Below are 16829 nucleotides of genomic sequence, written 5' to 3' on the forward strand. Positions count from 1 at the left end.
GGGCCAAGTGTAAGATCTGCCTTTAATGGGTAGTTCCAGCAGTCCCAGATGCCCAATAATTTCATTGAAGATGAACATGTCATTCACATTAGCCCCAGGAAGGTTTCTGTTGTCAGGAGATCTAATGAAATTAAAATCTCCAAGAAGCAACCAATTAGCCCAGTGGGAATATTAAGATTGTAAAGCGAGCTAACAAAAAGATCTCGGGCCTCTCCTTGACATGGCCCATAGACATTAACTAAAGTCCATGATTCACCCGTGTGATTTGAGGTAAAGGAGATGATCAATCCGTAGGGTGTGCATTCCACTAATTGACCAGTAAGAATGGAAGAGTTCCAAAGGGTGATAAGCCCTCCTGATGCACCCCTGGAAGGAGAGTAAGCAAACTGATCAAAGCGTTTGGGGCAGAAACCTTTAACTACACGAAACTCTATTGATTGCATTTTTGTTTCCTGTAAGCAGACCACAGCAACTAGGCTCTCATCAATCTTGTTACGGACCGCCCGCTGCCTATGATCCGAATTTAGGCCACGCACATTCCAACACAGCACACGCCAACTTCTCGTAGAACGACTATCGATTGCAGATCATATATATAGCAAAAGCAAGGCTATGTAATAGCCAGTGCAACCAAGGTTCCGAAAACCAAAAGACAGCGCAAGCAGAAGTTTGACAGTACATAGAGCCAGTACAGTAACAGATAAACATAGATGGATTAAACATCAGAAGATGATGGCCCAGAATTAGCAGGATCTTCCATAAGTCGATCCACCGTGAGCTTCTCAGGAGCTATGCCGAGTGACTGTCCCACCTCATGAATCACTGGGATAGGAGTGGCAGGGTGTATTTGAACATCCTCAGTTTCCTGTGATGTAGAGGGCATTGGCTTGGCCTTGGGCTTCCTCTTCTTGGGGACATGCGCCGGCAGCTCCTTCTCCTTCTTCTTCTCCTTCTTCTCCTCCTTCTTCTCCTCCTTCCTATCCTCCTCCTTCTCTTCTTCTTCTTCTGTTCTTCTTCTTCTTCCTTCCTTTCATTTTTCCTCTTTCTTCTCCTCTTGTCCCCTTCTTCGACCTAAATTAGCTAAGAATGCCTTTTTGGAGATAATTATGTCATTTCGAGGATAATTAGCTAAGTATAGGTAATGTTTTATTAAATAGACCATTTAGGAGCTAACTAAGCTAATTATGTCATTTAGGTGGAACCCTAGCTAACTATAGGTCGTTTCAGAGCTAACTTGGGTAAAATAGGTCATTCCGGAGCAAACTATGCTTATTAAGCCATTTTGGATCTAGCTTGGCTAATTATAGGCCATTTAATACCTAAGTTAGGGGAATAGGTCATCTTGCAGGTATGTAAGCCTTATTATGTCATTTAGGAGAGAACTTAGCTAACTATAGGTCATTTTTTGTTAAATAGGTCATTTTGGAGCTAACTAAGCTAATTATGTCATTTCGTAGGATAATTAGCCAATTTAGCCTTTCTTGGATGAGTCTAAGCTATGTAGAACAAGAGAAAGAGAAGAACAAGTAAAATAAGGAGGAGGAGGAGGAGAAGGAGAAGGAACAGGAGAAGAAGAAGAAAAGAAGAAGGAGAAGGTGAAGGAGGAAGAAGGAGGAAGAAGAAGGAGAAGGAGGAGCTCCATCTCCTTCTTCTCCTCCTTCTTCTCCTTCTTCTTCTCCTCCTCCTTCTCCTTCTTTTTCTTCTCTTCTTATTCTTCCTTCCTTTCATTTTCGCTCTTTCTTCTCCTCTTGTCCCCTTCTTCGGGCTAAATTGGCTAAGAATGCCATTTTGGAGCTAATTATGTCATTTCGAGGATAATTAGCTAAGTATAGGTCATGTTTTATTAAATAGACCATTTTGGAGCTAACTAAGCTAATTATGTCATTTAGGTGGAACCCTAGCTAACTATAGGTCGTTTCGGAGCTAACTTGGGTAAAATAGGTCATTCCGGAGCAAACTATACTTATTAAGCCATTTTGTATGTAGCTAAGCTAATTATAAGTCATTTAATACCTAAGTTAGCGGGAATAGGTCATCTTGCAGCTACGTAAGCCTTATTATGTCATTTAGGAGAGAACTTAGCTAACTATAGGTCATTTTTTATTAAATATGTCATTTTGGAGCTAACTAAGCTAATTATGTCATTTCATAGGATAATTAGCCAATTTAGCCTTTCTTGGATGAGTCTAAGCTACGTAGAAGAAGAGAAAGAGAAGAAGAAGTAAAAGAAGGAGGAGGAGGAGGAGGAGGAGGAGGAGGAGGAGGAGAAGGAGAAGGAAGAGGTGAAGAAGAAGAAAAGAAGAAGGAGAAGGAGAGGGAGGAAGAAAGAGGAAGAAGAAGGAGAAGGAGGAGCTCCTTCTCCTTCTTCTTATCCTCCTCCTTCTCTTCTTCTTCTTCTCTTCTTCTTCTTCCCTTCTTCTTCTTCTTCTTCCTTCCTTTCATTTTTCCTCTTTCTTCTCCTCTTGTCCCCTTCTTCGGGCTAAATTAGCTAAGAATGCCTTTTTGGAGCTAATTATGTCATTTCGAGGATAATTAGCTAAGTATAGGTCATGTTTTATTAAATAGACCATTTTGGAGCTAACTAAGCTAATTATGTCATTTAGGTGGAACCCTAGCTAACTATAGGTCGTTTCGGAGCTAACTTGTAAAATAGGTCATTCCGGAGCAAACTATGCTTATTAAGCCATTTTGGATCTAGCTAGGCAAATTATAGGCCATTTAATACCTAAGTTAGGGGGAATAGGTCATCTTGCAGCTACGTAAGCCTTATTATGTCATTTAGGAGAGAACTTAGCTAACTATAGGTTATTTTTTTATTAAATTGGTCATTTTGGAGCTAACTAAGCTAATTATGTCATTTTGTAGGATAATTAGCCAATTTAGCCTTTCTTGGATGAGTCTAAGCTACGTAGAAGAAGAGAAAGAGAAGAAGAAGTAAATGAAGGAGGAGGAGGAGGAGGAGTAGAAGGAGAAGGAAGAGGAGAAGAAGAAGAAAAGAAGAAGGCGAAGTAGAAGGAGGAATAAGGAGGAGGAAGAAGGAGAAGGAGGAGCTCCTTCTCCTTCTTCTCCTCCTTCTTCTCCTTCTTCTTATCCTCATTCTTCTCTTTTTCTTCTTCTCTTCTTCTTCTTCTTCTCTTCTTCTTCTTCTTCCTTCCTTTCATTTTTCCTCTTTCTTCTCCTCTTGTCCCCTTCTTCAGGCTAAATTAGATAAGAATGCCTTTTTGGAGCTAATTAGGTCATTTCAAGGATAATTAGCTAAGTATAGGTCATGTTTTATTAAATAGACCATTTAGGAGCAAACTAAGCTAATTATGTCATTTAGGTGGAACCCTAGCTAACTATAGGTCGTTTCAGAGCTAACTTGGGTAAAATAGGTCATTCCGGAGCAAACTATGGTTATTAAGCCATTTTGGATCTCGCTAGGCTAATTATAGGCCATTTAATACCTAAGTTAGGGGGAATAGGTTATCTTGCAGCTACGTAAGCCTTATTATGTCATCTAGGAGAGAACTTAGCTAACTATAGGTCATTTTTTATTAAATAGGTCATTTTGGAGCTAACTAAGCTAATTATGTCATTTCGTAGGATAATTAGCCAATTTAGCCTTTCTTGGATGAGTCTAAGCTACGTAGAAGAAGAGAAGGAGAAGAAGAAATAAAAGAAGGAGGAGGAGGAGGAGGAGGAGAAAGCGAAGGAAGAGGAGAAGAAGAAGAAAAGAAAAAGGAGAAGGAGAAGGAGGAAGAAGGAGGAAGAAGAAGGAGAAGGAGGATCTCCTTCTCCTTCTTCTCCTCCTTCTTCTCCTTCTTCTTATCCTCCTCCTTATCTTCTTATTCTTCTCTTCTTCTTCTTCTTCCTTCCTTTCATTTTTCCTCTTTCTTCTACTATTGTACCCTTCTTCGGGCTAAATTGGCTAAGAATGCCTTTTTGGAGCTAATTATGTCATTTCGAGGATAATTAGCTAAGTATAGGTCATGTTTTATTAAATAGACCATTTTGGAGCTAACTAAGCTAATTATGTCATTTAGGTGGAACCCTAGCTAACTATAGGTCATTTCGGAGCTAACTTGGGTAAAATAGGTCATTCCGGAGCAAACTATGCTTATTAAGCCATTTTGGATCTAGCTAGGCTAATTATAGGCCATTTAATACCTAAGTTAGGGGGAATAGGTCATCTTGCAGCTACGTAAGCCTTATTGTGTCATTTAGGAGAGAACTTAGCTAACTATAGGTCATTTTTCATTAAATAGGTCATTTTGGAGCTAACTAAGCTAATTATGTCATTTCATAGGATAATTAGCCAATTTAGCCTTTCTTGGATGAGTCTAAGCTACGTAGAAGAAGAGAAAGAGAAGAAGAAGTAAAAGAAGGAGGAGGAGGAGACGGAGAAGGAAGAGGAAAAGAAGAAGAAAAGAAGAAGGAGAAGGAGAAGGAGGAAGAAGGAGGAAGAAGAAGGAGAAGGAGGAGCTCCTTCTCCTTCTTCTCCTCCTTCTTCTCCTTCTTCTTATCCTCCTCCTTCTCCTTCTCCTTCTTCTCTTCTTCTTCTTCTTCCTTCCTTTCATTTTTCCTCTTTCTTCTCCTCTTGTCCCCTTCTTTGGGCTAAATTGGCTAAGAATGCCTTTTTGGAGCTAATTATGTCATTTCGAGGATAATTAGCTAAGTATAGGTCATGTTTTATTAAATAGGCCATTTTGGAGCTAACTAAGCTAATTATGTCATTTAGGTGGAACCCTAGCTAACTATAGGTAATTTCGGACCTAACTTGGGTAAAATAGGTCATTCCGGAGCAAACTATGCTTATTAAGCCATTTTGGATCTAGCTAGGCTAATTATAGGCCATTTAATACCTATGTTAGGGGGAATAGGTCATCTTGCAGCTACGTAAGCCTTATTATGTCATTTAGGAGAGAACTTAGCTAACTATAGGTCATTTTTATTAAATAGGTCATTTTGGAGCTAACTAATCTAATTATGTCATTTTGTAGGATAATTAGCCAATTTAGCCATTTTGGAGCTAACTAAGCCAATTATGTCATTTAGATGGAAGTCTAGCTATTTTTTATTAAAACACTAGAAATAACATACCATTATCGTCATCACGGGGGTGAAGCACGGTGGCTTTGGCTTGTTTCCCCTGGAGAAGGCTGCCCTGGAGAAGGCTCCACTGTAGAAGGGTCGTGCGATGCGTTTCGGGAGATATTGTGCACCAAACATCGTTTGCAATGTGTCGTTAGCATGAGGACACTCTTAAAATAACTGCACTGAAATGAAACTCACCGTCCCCGCCACGTTAATGACTGGCATCGGCGGAGGGACTTGGCCGCTCTTCTCACACATAGAGTGTACATTTGGTTTCGACAAGTCAAACTTTTTATTTATTAATGAAACGGACATTCAAATGCAAGATTTGAAATAACATGAAGAAGAAACTTACCACGAAGAGCTCGTATATGGCCCTGTTAGACGCATCATTCCGTGCCCTCTCCGCCTCCACCAATGCAGTCGTCCTCTCCTCCAGCTCCCTAATTTCCTTATCCTTCTCCGCCATAGCCGCCTGCATTGCCTCTCTCTGTTTCTGAATAGGAGCCTGCAACACAACTCATTGTTAGCAATGTAATCATATTGGTTCCAACGCACAACATAATGCGGAAAGATAGTTGAGTCCATTAAACTAACCTCGATGGCGAGCCCGACTGGCCGTGGACGACGTGTTATCTCCGGACAAGAGCTCGTTTGGCATGCATTTATCTGCCGGAGAGTGCTAGGACAGCGTATAAGGCCGTATCCAATGGCGATCGAGCCATGGGGCCTCCCGTTGCCAGCTATCATCACCAGCTCTGGATCAATAGGCCCCTTGCTCAGGTTAAAGTCCTCCCCTTTCCTCGCCTTCCCGTGATCTCTATACTTCACGAGCTTGTGGTGGGAGGAGATGTTGGTGAAGTTTTCTGGATGCTCGAGGTCAGACTCAGAGAATGCCTTGACCTTCTTGTACGAGGCAGTATGGGCCATCGCATACAGGTCGTACATCTATGGCACCTTCGTCTTATTGTGACGCGCCTAAAAGAGAGAGAGAGAAAAATTGTATTAGTAAAGGGCTCAAGATAGCATTAAGCATGAATTACATGAGGCATGAAGCAAGCCACATACCCAGTTCTCCCCACATTGGATTAAGTTAACGCTCCCTTGATGGTGTGGCACACCAACCATTTTGCCACGCCTATCCTTGGTGTTGTTGTGGCTGGCCTCCCACGTTTCGGAGCACCACTGATCCACCAAGGCCTCCCAACAATCCATCTTATCCACACACCATCTCGGGGGCACCTAAGTTAATAAAGAGAAATTTGAGCGCGTAAGAACCAAATCAAGGAAACTAACTACAAAGCCTTAATAATATGTAATTACCTTCATGTAATGCTCCTTCTCCATCTTAGCATCACGGCACTTCGCCTTGTCAATCCTAATACGCCGTGTGGCATGGTAGTCTCGAATAGCCTGCACCCGAGCCTCGTGCCGAAAGTTTTGAAGTAGGCGGCGACATTCGGTTTCGATAACCTTTGCCGCGTCCTCCACGTATCCCTCCTCACACCTGTAGTAGGTCTGCAAACGAGACAACACCGATTAGTACAATAAATAACTATGGTTGATTTATAACTGTGTGAAGGATAAATTACCCAGAACTTTCGGATCACCATGTCCGCCCTCGTGTCGCACAAAACACCGTCGATCTCCACCTCCGACGGGGCCGGGGCACCCAAGTAGTGCTCCCAGGTCATTCCTACCTCTAAATCCCGACCGGGCAACGTAACAAACCCTGGGAAGTTTTTACGGCAAAGCACACCAAGGACGTTGTTGGGCTTACGGACACCCTTGGCAACAATCCAACCCCTACAGTATGACAAATTAAAGCCAAAACATTAGATATTTGAGAAAACGCGCAGGCAAAAGGTTAAATAAGAGTAAATTAACTTACTTGTCCCCATTTGGCCTAATCGACCACCTCTGCTCGGGGGTCGCCAGCACGAGCGGGAGCCCCGAACTACCACGCTGGTAGACGGTAGCCCCCTCACCCAGCTCCTCGTCGCTACCAGCATGACCACTTGGCTCAGCCCAAGTATCCCACTGGGTCTCTTGGGACGTACCCTCACCCCTGCTTTGCTCCGGAGTCGCCTGGAATGAAGCCTCTGGGACACGAGTCTAGTGGGTCGAAGGCTCGTCGACCTGAGGCTCGTCGACCCGAGGCTCGTGAACCTGAGACCATGTAGCCTCCACCTCAGACGAATCCACCCTAGAAGTCATGTGCTCAGGTGAATCAGCTTGGGGTGGTGGCAAAGACCGTGTAGCCACCACCTGAGAAGGCGTGGCAGCCACCGCCCTACCTCTCCCACGGCCACGTGTACCTTTAGTACAACATAAATACCAACGTGAGTAGTAAAATGTATATAAATACCAATATGCATACAACATGAGTACTACATAAATACCAACATGAATACAACGTGTACCTTTAGTACCTCTCGGCTTCGCGGGGGGTCGATCTCCTCTCATGGGGGGCGCTCCTTGCAGAGTAGAGAGCAACGCTCTCCGAAGAGGCGAGGCAGGAATGGAAGTACCCATCCCATCACCCGCCGACGAAGAAGGAGCCGCGGAGTGCTTTCGACCCTTTCTCACCATCTTTCAACACCTGTCATGACAAAGAGTAAATGAAATTAGTACAACATAAATACCAACATGAGTAATAAAATGTATATAATTTAAGTGTATCATCGTCATAAATACCAACATGACTAATAAAAATTGAATACCTAACATGAACTCAAAATTTATATTTAGTGTAATAGTTGAATACCTGACATGAACTAATAACAATCGTGCTCGTCTATATATGCTTTGGGGTCAATAAATGCATCATGATCATCACTATCAACAATAAATGCATCATCATCATCACTATCACGAAGAACATGTGGAAGGCCACCATTATGTAATCGGTCAAGAAGTGACAGGTCATCCGCAGCAGTAACATGTTCTTCTTCCACGTCTTCCTGTTCGGGTTCAGGGGTTAAGACGGATTCACTGTTCTCATCTACTTCAATGTTCTGGGGTGAAGTAGAGCGGTTCTTGAAACGTTTCTTGGACATACGTGTTTCCTGGAAGAATTCTCCTTCATATGTGTCTGGGTTAATGTGAGGTTCGTAATCCTCTTCATTGAGGGTAGGTGGTCTAAAATGTGGTGGCACTTCATAAACGACATCCCAACCTTTGAGATTTGGATCAGTTTGGCAGACCCACGGTAGATAGAAAACTTGTGTCGCCTGTTGAGCCGTAATATAGACATCGGGAACATCTAAGTGGGTGTTTTGGTTGATTTCGACTAGTCCTATATGTTCATGAGTCCTTCTAGTCTCCCTCGGCTCAAACCAATAACATTTGAAGACTACGACGGTCGGTGGGTTTTCACCACAGAATAGAAGTTCATAAATTGCTTCAACTCTTCCATAATACTCGGTGTCTCCTTCGCCGATAGCAGAGACAGAACAATTTGTAGTCTTTAGGTCGGGCATAGATAGCTCTTTGCCAAAGGTACGAAATTGATACCCGTTGATGTTGTATTTGTCAAATGAATGAACCATTAGCGACTTGTCGCAACTCGGCGTCCATCGACTCTGCATCAGCCTACAAGTTTAATACGAAAGAATGGATGCATTAGCCGCAAATTAGACCAAGAAATCAAATGGGCCCTTAATGGTAATTAATTACCCTTTGTTTGAACCAAGAGATGATACCGGGATAGTCGCCTCCATGCTTTGCGAGACACTCATACTCTTCGACGGAATCCTTTTCGATGACCGCTCCATCCGAGAATTCGGCGACGTATCGACTATATCAAATATCCGGGAATAAGAGTAGTTCATAGCAATTAGAAGTTGCGGAACAATAAATTACCAAGAACTTACTCGATGTACGGCCGCACTTCTGTTAGGTTGGTGAAGATATACAAAGAAATGGTCCGCCATTCTTCGACATCCAACGATTTCCCTTTCAAAGCACCGGATGGTGCGATCTTACCTTTGAATAGGCTGAGGTTGGATCGAACTTTTTATCGATCACCATCATTGTACCGAGGCTTCGGGTTATGCAAATGATGATTTTTGGCTTCGTAGTGTGATGTCACGAAGTTTGCCGCCTCCTCAGTAATGAATGCCTCGTCCATCGATGCTTCAATTCTACGTTTATTTTCACACTTAGCTCGAAGCGTCATCTGCATCCTCTCAGTTGAGTAGCACCATCGATTTTGAACGCCCCCCCCCCCCATTCTTGCCTCGGTATAGAGATGCAAAATCAAATGTTGCATTGGATTAAAGAAGCCCGGTGGAAAGATCTTTTCTAATTTGCAGATCAACTCCAGCGCCAACTCTTCCATTTCATCTAGCACGCCAGGGGATAGTTCTTTCGCACAAAGAGAACGGAAGAAATGGCTCAGCTCTGCCAGTACTAGCCACTCATCCTCAGGGATAAAGCCACGCAACATCACCGGCATTACCCGCTCAATCCATATGTGCCAATCATGACTCTTGAGCCCAAATATTTTCAATTTCTCAAGACTCGCTCCCCTCTTTAGATTCGCAGCATACCCATCGGGGAACATCAACCGCATTTTCACCCACAATAGCATTTCCCTCCTAGCTGGCCTTTCAAGATTGAATCATGCCTTTCGCTTCGCTATGCTTTGCTTTCCTTTCCGTTGTCGCAAGTTTCGCAACGGTCTATCACATAGAGCCTCCAGGTCAATTCTAGCCTTAGGATTATCTTTTGACTTCCCCTCTATGCCGAACAATGTACCAAAAATGGCCTCCGCAATATTCTTTTCACTGTGCATCACGTCAATGTTGTGTGGGCAAAGGAGGTCTTTGAAGTAAGGCAGATCCCATAAGCATTACTTGTGAGTCCAGGCGTGTTCCGTATTATACCCTTTGAAGTATCCTGGATGCAAAGGATCAGGCTTGAGAGCGTTTAACTGATCAAGGGTCTGTTGGCCTGTCAACGCAGCTGGTGCAGTGTTTTTGACAACTCTACCTTTGATGAAATTCTTCTTGTCTTTTCTCAACTTATGGCCAGGATCCAGGAATTGTCTATGCATGTCGAAGCAAGAATACTTGCGGCCAGCCTACAGCCAATGGAACTGAAGAGCTTCCTTGCATGTGGTGCCAGGGAACCTTCCATGCACACACCAGCCAGCGAATAGTGCAAACGCCGGATAATCATGCGTCGAGTACATGTACCACACATGCATTTCGAAATTTGTTTTGGTAGCCGTGTCGTAGGTCTTGATCCCATTATCCCAGGCTTCTTGCAAGTCATCCTTAAGCGGCTGCATGTACACATTCATATTCTTCCCCGGATAGTTGGTCCCTGGAATTATCAATGTCAGGAAAATGTTCTTTCTTTTCATAATCTCTCCGGGTGGCAAATTTAGTGGAATGACAAATACAGGCCAACAACTGTATTGTGCTGCCATCATACCATACACATTGAACCCATCTGTGTTGATGGCAACTCTAGGTTGCCTTGGATCTTCCGATTTATCCTTATGTAATGCATCGAAGTGCCTCCACGCAAAACCATCTGAAGTGTGTACCAACATCTTGTTCCCATCCGCATCTAGTTCGGTTCTTTTGCCCAATTTGTGCCATTTCATCTGTGTGGCCGTCTCTTCGACCATGAAAAGACATTGAAGTCTTGGTACGATTGGCAGATACCGAAGAACACTAATGGGCATTTTGGTATGATTCTTCTCACCCATGTCGTTGTCTACCACAATATACCTAGAAGAATTGCAAATGGGGCAATAGTTCAAGGCCACATACTCAAGCCTAAATAAGGCACATCCATTCTCACAGGCATGTATCTTCTCATAGGGCAACTTAAGTACACGGAGGATTTTCTCTGACTAGTACAGGTTTGCAGGCAGTACATGGCCTTTGGGTAGAAAGCGTCCAAATATGTCATCATCGCGTCGTAGCATTCTCTGCCTAGGTTGAATTGAGCCTTCAGAGCCATCACGCAAGTAATGGCATCCAGCTGACAAAGCTCAGTCTGCTCGTGGAGAGGACGTTTTGAAGACTCCAACATTTCATAGAAGGCCTTTGCAGATTCCTCCATCTCATCGTCCGAATCCCAAGCATCATCAAAGTCTTGCACAATGTCTTCAATCCCGGTACCATGCTCGTCGGTGCGACGACGAATCACCTCAGCTCTCGCACGTTGGTCACACTCACCATGAAAAGTCCACACCGTATAATTAGGCATAAAACCCCACTTCTGCAGGTGTTTACCCATTTCAAACTCTGTCTGCTTTTTCCAGTTGTCGCAGTTGGGACAGGGGCACCATGTTTTTTGCTGGCTATTTGCAAATGCGACTCTCACAAACCCCCTTGTTTTTGTTAACCATTCATGGGTCATGTCTTTCTGACTAGGATGACCAGTGTACATCCAAGCATGATCACTCATGTTGCCTAGCTACCTATGGGGGCACAAGAAATAAATACATAATTCATCATCTATATTCATACGCTAATCAAGTTTGTCAGTTTTATTACGTCCATGCAACCTACACGCTAATAGGTAAAGATAGGTCCTAATCCCACCCGAGTATGTGTAGATTGGGTTCGTTTTCCCATGCTCTTCTCCAGATGCGATGCAAAATTTTGGCAGCACCTCCCCGCTGTTCTCCTGATACACGTCTCGGCAATAAGCAGAGAGGATGTGTACCCGGAGAACAACAGGGGAGGCACTGAAGAAATTCCGCATCGGATCCGGAGCACAGCATACGGGAAAACAAACCCAATCTACACATACTCGGGCTGTCCATGGATAATGTTGGACAATTCGAAAGGATGGCGGTTATAAATATGCAAACAAATGCATATTTATAGATGTCGCCCTTTCGAACGGGAGACGCATACTAGTCACGCATACTCATGATTGAAGAAACCTATAGCTAGCAAGTTTCATCGGCACGAAGACCGGGACAGAGCAAATTAAGGGGGTAGGAGGAGAAGTCATTTGTTCTCACCAACAAACGCAAGGGCGGAGCTCGTCCAATGCACGTGGAGGTCATCGAACAACTGCACATTGAAATTCACACGGTCAACACAAATACGATGTTTTTATAATTAACATAATCGGAAAATATGTGACCTAACTCATAATTTACATAACTATGACCTCGTGGGCCTCTAGAAGGCCGAAAAGCACCTTCTCGTTCAACAGAAGGCAGAAGAGGTGTCGGGGGTCGGGGCTTAGTTGCGTCGGGAGTCAGTGCCGTCGAGGGTCGGTGGTGTCGGGTGTCGGTGGCATCGGGGGTCGGGGGGTTAGTGGCGTTGGGGGTCGAGGGTCAGTGACGTCGGGTTCGAGGGTCAGTGATGTCAGGTGTCAGTGGCATCGGGGGTCGGGGGTTGGTGGCGTCGAGCGTCGGCGGTCGGGAGTCGTGGGCCGAGGGTCTGGGTCGGGGGTCAGTGGTGTCGGGGGTCGAGGGTTAGTGGCGTCGGGGGTCGGGGTCGGGGGTCACTGGCGTCGGGGGTCGATGGTCGGGGTCAGTGGCGTCGGGCGTCACGGGTCGGGGGTCGAGGGTCAGTTTCGTGGTGCCGGGGTTCCCTTTTCCTCTTCTTTCTTCTTCTCCTCTCTCCTCTTCTTCTTCTTCTTCTTATTTTCTTCTTATTCTTCTTCTTCTTCTTCTTCTTCTTCTTCTTCTTCTTCTTTCTCCTCCTCCTCCCCCTCCTCTTTTTCTCCTCCTATTCTTTTTCTTGTTCTTCTTCTTGTTCTTCTTGTTCTTCTTCTTCTTCTTTCTCCTCCTCCTCCTCCTCCTCCTCCTCTTCTTCTTCTTCTTATTATTATTATTATTCTTATTTTTTCTCCTCCTCCTCCTCCTCTTCTTCTTCTTCTTCTTCTTCTCCTTCTTCTTTTCGTTCTTCTTCTAATTATTTTCTTCTTTTCCTTTTTTCTTTTTCATTTTTTCCTTCTGCTTTTCCTGTTTTTTTCTTTTAACCTAACTAACTAATCTAATTAGCCTAATAATCTAACCAAATAAACTAACTAAATTACCCTATATATAATAAAAAAAACTAACCTAATAAACTAACTAAAGTAATTAACTTCTTAAAAAAGAAAAAGAAGAAGAACTCACCGGCGGGGTGGTGTGGGCGGCAGTGGACGACGGCACGGGGCGGTGGCGGGGGCGGTGGACGACGGCAGGTGGGCAAGGGGCGTGCGGCAGGGGGCGCGCGGCAGGGGGCTTGTCGCGGGGGTGGGTCGCCGCGGGGAGGGGCTCTCGCGGGGAGGGGCTCGCCGCGGGGGGGTGGCTCGCCGCGGGGGGAGGGCTCGCCGCGGGGAGGGGCTCGCCGCGGGGAGGGGCTCTTGCGGGGACGGGGTCGCCGTGGGGTGAGGGGAGATAGAGTGGCCGGGGGGAGAGAGAGACAGTGAGCGAGGAGGGGGTTAACGGCCGTTATAGGGCGGCCCCTTTGTCGTCCGCCCCCCAACGGGAAAGGGCCCCATGGTAGACGGCAAAGGCCCCCGGACGGCAAAGGCCCCCGGATGTTGGACATTGCACGCATCGGACCCACCCGTCCTCTTTGCCATCTGCCCTGGGTCTCTTTGCCGTCAGCTGGCAGACGGCAAAGGGCCGACACATGGCAAATAGTATTTTTGCCATGTGTCAGCCCTTTGCCATCTGCCTTGTTGTCAACTGATGGCTAAGAGGTTCTTTGCCATCAGCCAGCAGACGGCAAAGAACTGGCTGAAGGCAAAGAACTGGATTCCAGTAGTGACTCTTCAATCTCAATAAAACCCAGAACAACACATAAAGACTTTGGAATCGCAGAAACACTAGCACGCAAATCACACAAAGCATTGCACTCATAGTTTTTGATTTTGATTTTGATGGTAGGTTCTCACTCATCATGAAGCTTCCTAGGGATAGAGACTTCCAATTCAAGTTTCTCTTCAAGAGATTTTATCATAGCTTCGACGATATGATCGGTAAAGGCTTTGTTTTGGCTATAAGCATGTGCAGAGTTCAACATGGATTGCATCAAATAAATGCATTCAATCAAGGTGAAACTATCATAATTGAATTCCTTGAAATCCACGGTAGTAATTTCATTACTACTCAAAGTTTTAACGTCTTCTATTCCACTTTTAATGCTTTTAGCATCAAGACAGATGCACTCTGAATCATTGGGGCACTTTTCAACCAAAGTGGATTCCTATCCAGACCCATAATCATTAGGATTGACACAAGAAAACAAAGATTCAATGGGAGTCACACCAAGCACTTTAAGATCTTCGTGATTCTCATCACGAGAACACGCCTTTTTATGCCATTCATGTCTACCACTAATTTGGGTGGTTCTTTCTTGGCTCTCAATCATGGAAACACGCATAGCTTTCAAATATTCATCCATGTTGATTTTTGGAGGAGCACATCTAACTTTCAAAGCATCAGCATCACAAGAAATTATATCCACGCTCTTAGCCAAATCGTCAATTTTGAGTAGTTTTTCCTCTATGGACGCATTGAAAATCTTTTGAGAGTTGATGAACTCTTTGATATTACTCTCTAGATCAGAGGGTAATCTATTGTAATTTCCATGAGTATTGTTGTAGGAGTTGCCAAAGTTATTAGAGGAGTTACTAGGAAAAGGCCTAGGAACAAAGTTTCCTCTAAAGGCATTGTTGTTGCGAAAGTTATTCCTACCAACAAAATTAACGTCCAAGCTAGCGTTGCTACTCTCAATCAAATAAGACAAAGGCATATCATTAGGATCCAAAGGAGAACTTCTACTAGCAACCAAATTCATTAACTCATCCATCTTAGCACTCAACTAGTTAATTGCTTCTATAGCTTGTACCTTCTTACTAGTAGGTGACCTTTCAGTGTGCCATTGAGAGTAGTTTGTCATGATGTTGTCTAAGTACTTTGTGGCTTCCCCTAACTTGATTTCCATGAACATTCCACCTGAGGCGGAGTCCAAGATATTTCTAGAAGCGAAATTCAAGCCAGCGTAAAAGATTTGAATAATCATCCAAAGACTCAAGCCATGAGCGGGACAATTTCTAATCATGAATTTCATTCTCTCCCAAGCTTGTGCAACATGTTCATGATCAAGTTGCTTGAAATTCATGATATCATTACGGAGAGAGATGATCTTAGCCAGCGGAAAATAGTTGGATATATAAGCATCTTTGCACTTATCCCAAGAATCGATACTATTTTTGGGCAAAGAAGAAAACCAAGTTTTTGCGCGATCTCGCAACGAGAAAGGAAAAGGCATCAATTTAATCACATCATTATACACATCTTTTTTCTTTTGCATATCGCAAAGCTCAATGAAGGTATTGAGATGGGATGCGGCATCTTCACTAGGAAGGCCAGAGAATTGCTCTTTCATAACAATATTCAGCAAAGTGGCATTGATTTTGTATGACTCCGCACTAGTGGCGGGAGCATTCGGAGTACTAATAAAATCATTATTATTAGTATTCGAGAAGTCACAAAGTTTGGTGTTTTCTTTCATGGTGACTTCAAGAAGCAAGCAGGCGAGAAAAAGGGCGAACGAAAAAGGCAAATTGGTGAAGTGGGGGAGAGGAAAAGGAGAGGCAAGTGGCAAACAAAGTAAATGCAAGAGATGACTTTGCAACACCTACTTGGATGAGTTCTTGACTTGATCTTGCTCCCCAGGAACGGCGCCAGAAATTCTTCAGCTATCCCACACACAACAGCGCCATAAATTGACACGTTCACAAAGGCTGGGCTTGCGTTGGTTTTTCCCTTGAAGAGGAAAGGGTGATGCAGCACAGGAGCAGTAAGTATTTCCCTCAGTTTGAGAACCAAGGTATCGATCCAGAAGGAGGGTCTCGTCAAGTCTAGAGTACCTGCACAAACACAAACAAGCTTGCACCAAACGCTTCAAAGGGGTTGTCAATCCCTTCAAGATTGTTTGGAAAGTGAGATCTGAAGGCGGAAAGTGCAACGAAGTAAAAAGTGTGAGGCTGAAATAATGGTATGGAGTAGACCCTGGGGGCCATAGTGTTCACTAGAGGCTTCTCTCAAAATAGCAAGTATCACGGTGGGAGAACACATTACTGTCGAGCAATTGATAGAACCGCGCAAAGTCATGACGATATCTAAGGCAATGATCATACATATAGGCATCACGTCCGAAACAAGTAGACCGATACTTTGTGCATCTACTACTATTTCTCCACACATCGACCGCTATCCAGCATGCATCTAGTGTATTGAGTTCATGAAGAACAGAGTAACGCTTTAGGCAAGATGACATGATGTAGAGGGATAATCTCAAACCAATGATGAAAACCCCGTCTTTTTACCCTTGATGGCAACAACACGATGCGTGCCTCGCTACCCCTTCTATCACTAGGCACTACTGGAATCCAGTTCTTTGACGTCAGCCATCCCTTTGCCGTGTGCAGGCTTATGTCAAAGAACCTCTTTGTCGTCAGTTAACACAAGGCCGACGGCAAAGGGATGACAGATGGCAAAAATACTATTTGCCATGTGTCGGCCCTTTGCCGTCTGCCAGCGGACGGCAAAGGGACCAAGGGCAGACGGCAAAGAGCACGGGTAGGTCCCATGCCTACCGTGCCCGACGGAATGCTAGCTTTGCCGTGTGTCGGCCTTTGCCGTCTGCCTTTGGGGCCTTTGCCGTCGGGGGGCGGACGGCAAAGGGGCCGACCGTGTAACGGCCGTCTTCTCCCCCTCGCGCTCACTGTCTCTCTCTGTCCCCCCCCCCCCCACACAGTACTGTCTCCTT

Source organism: Hordeum vulgare, chromosome 6H (genome assembly GCF_904849725.1).
Source record: "Hordeum vulgare subsp. vulgare chromosome 6H, MorexV3_pseudomolecules_assembly, whole genome shotgun sequence".
Classification (NCBI taxonomy): Eukaryota; Viridiplantae; Streptophyta; class Magnoliopsida; order Poales; family Poaceae; genus Hordeum; species Hordeum vulgare.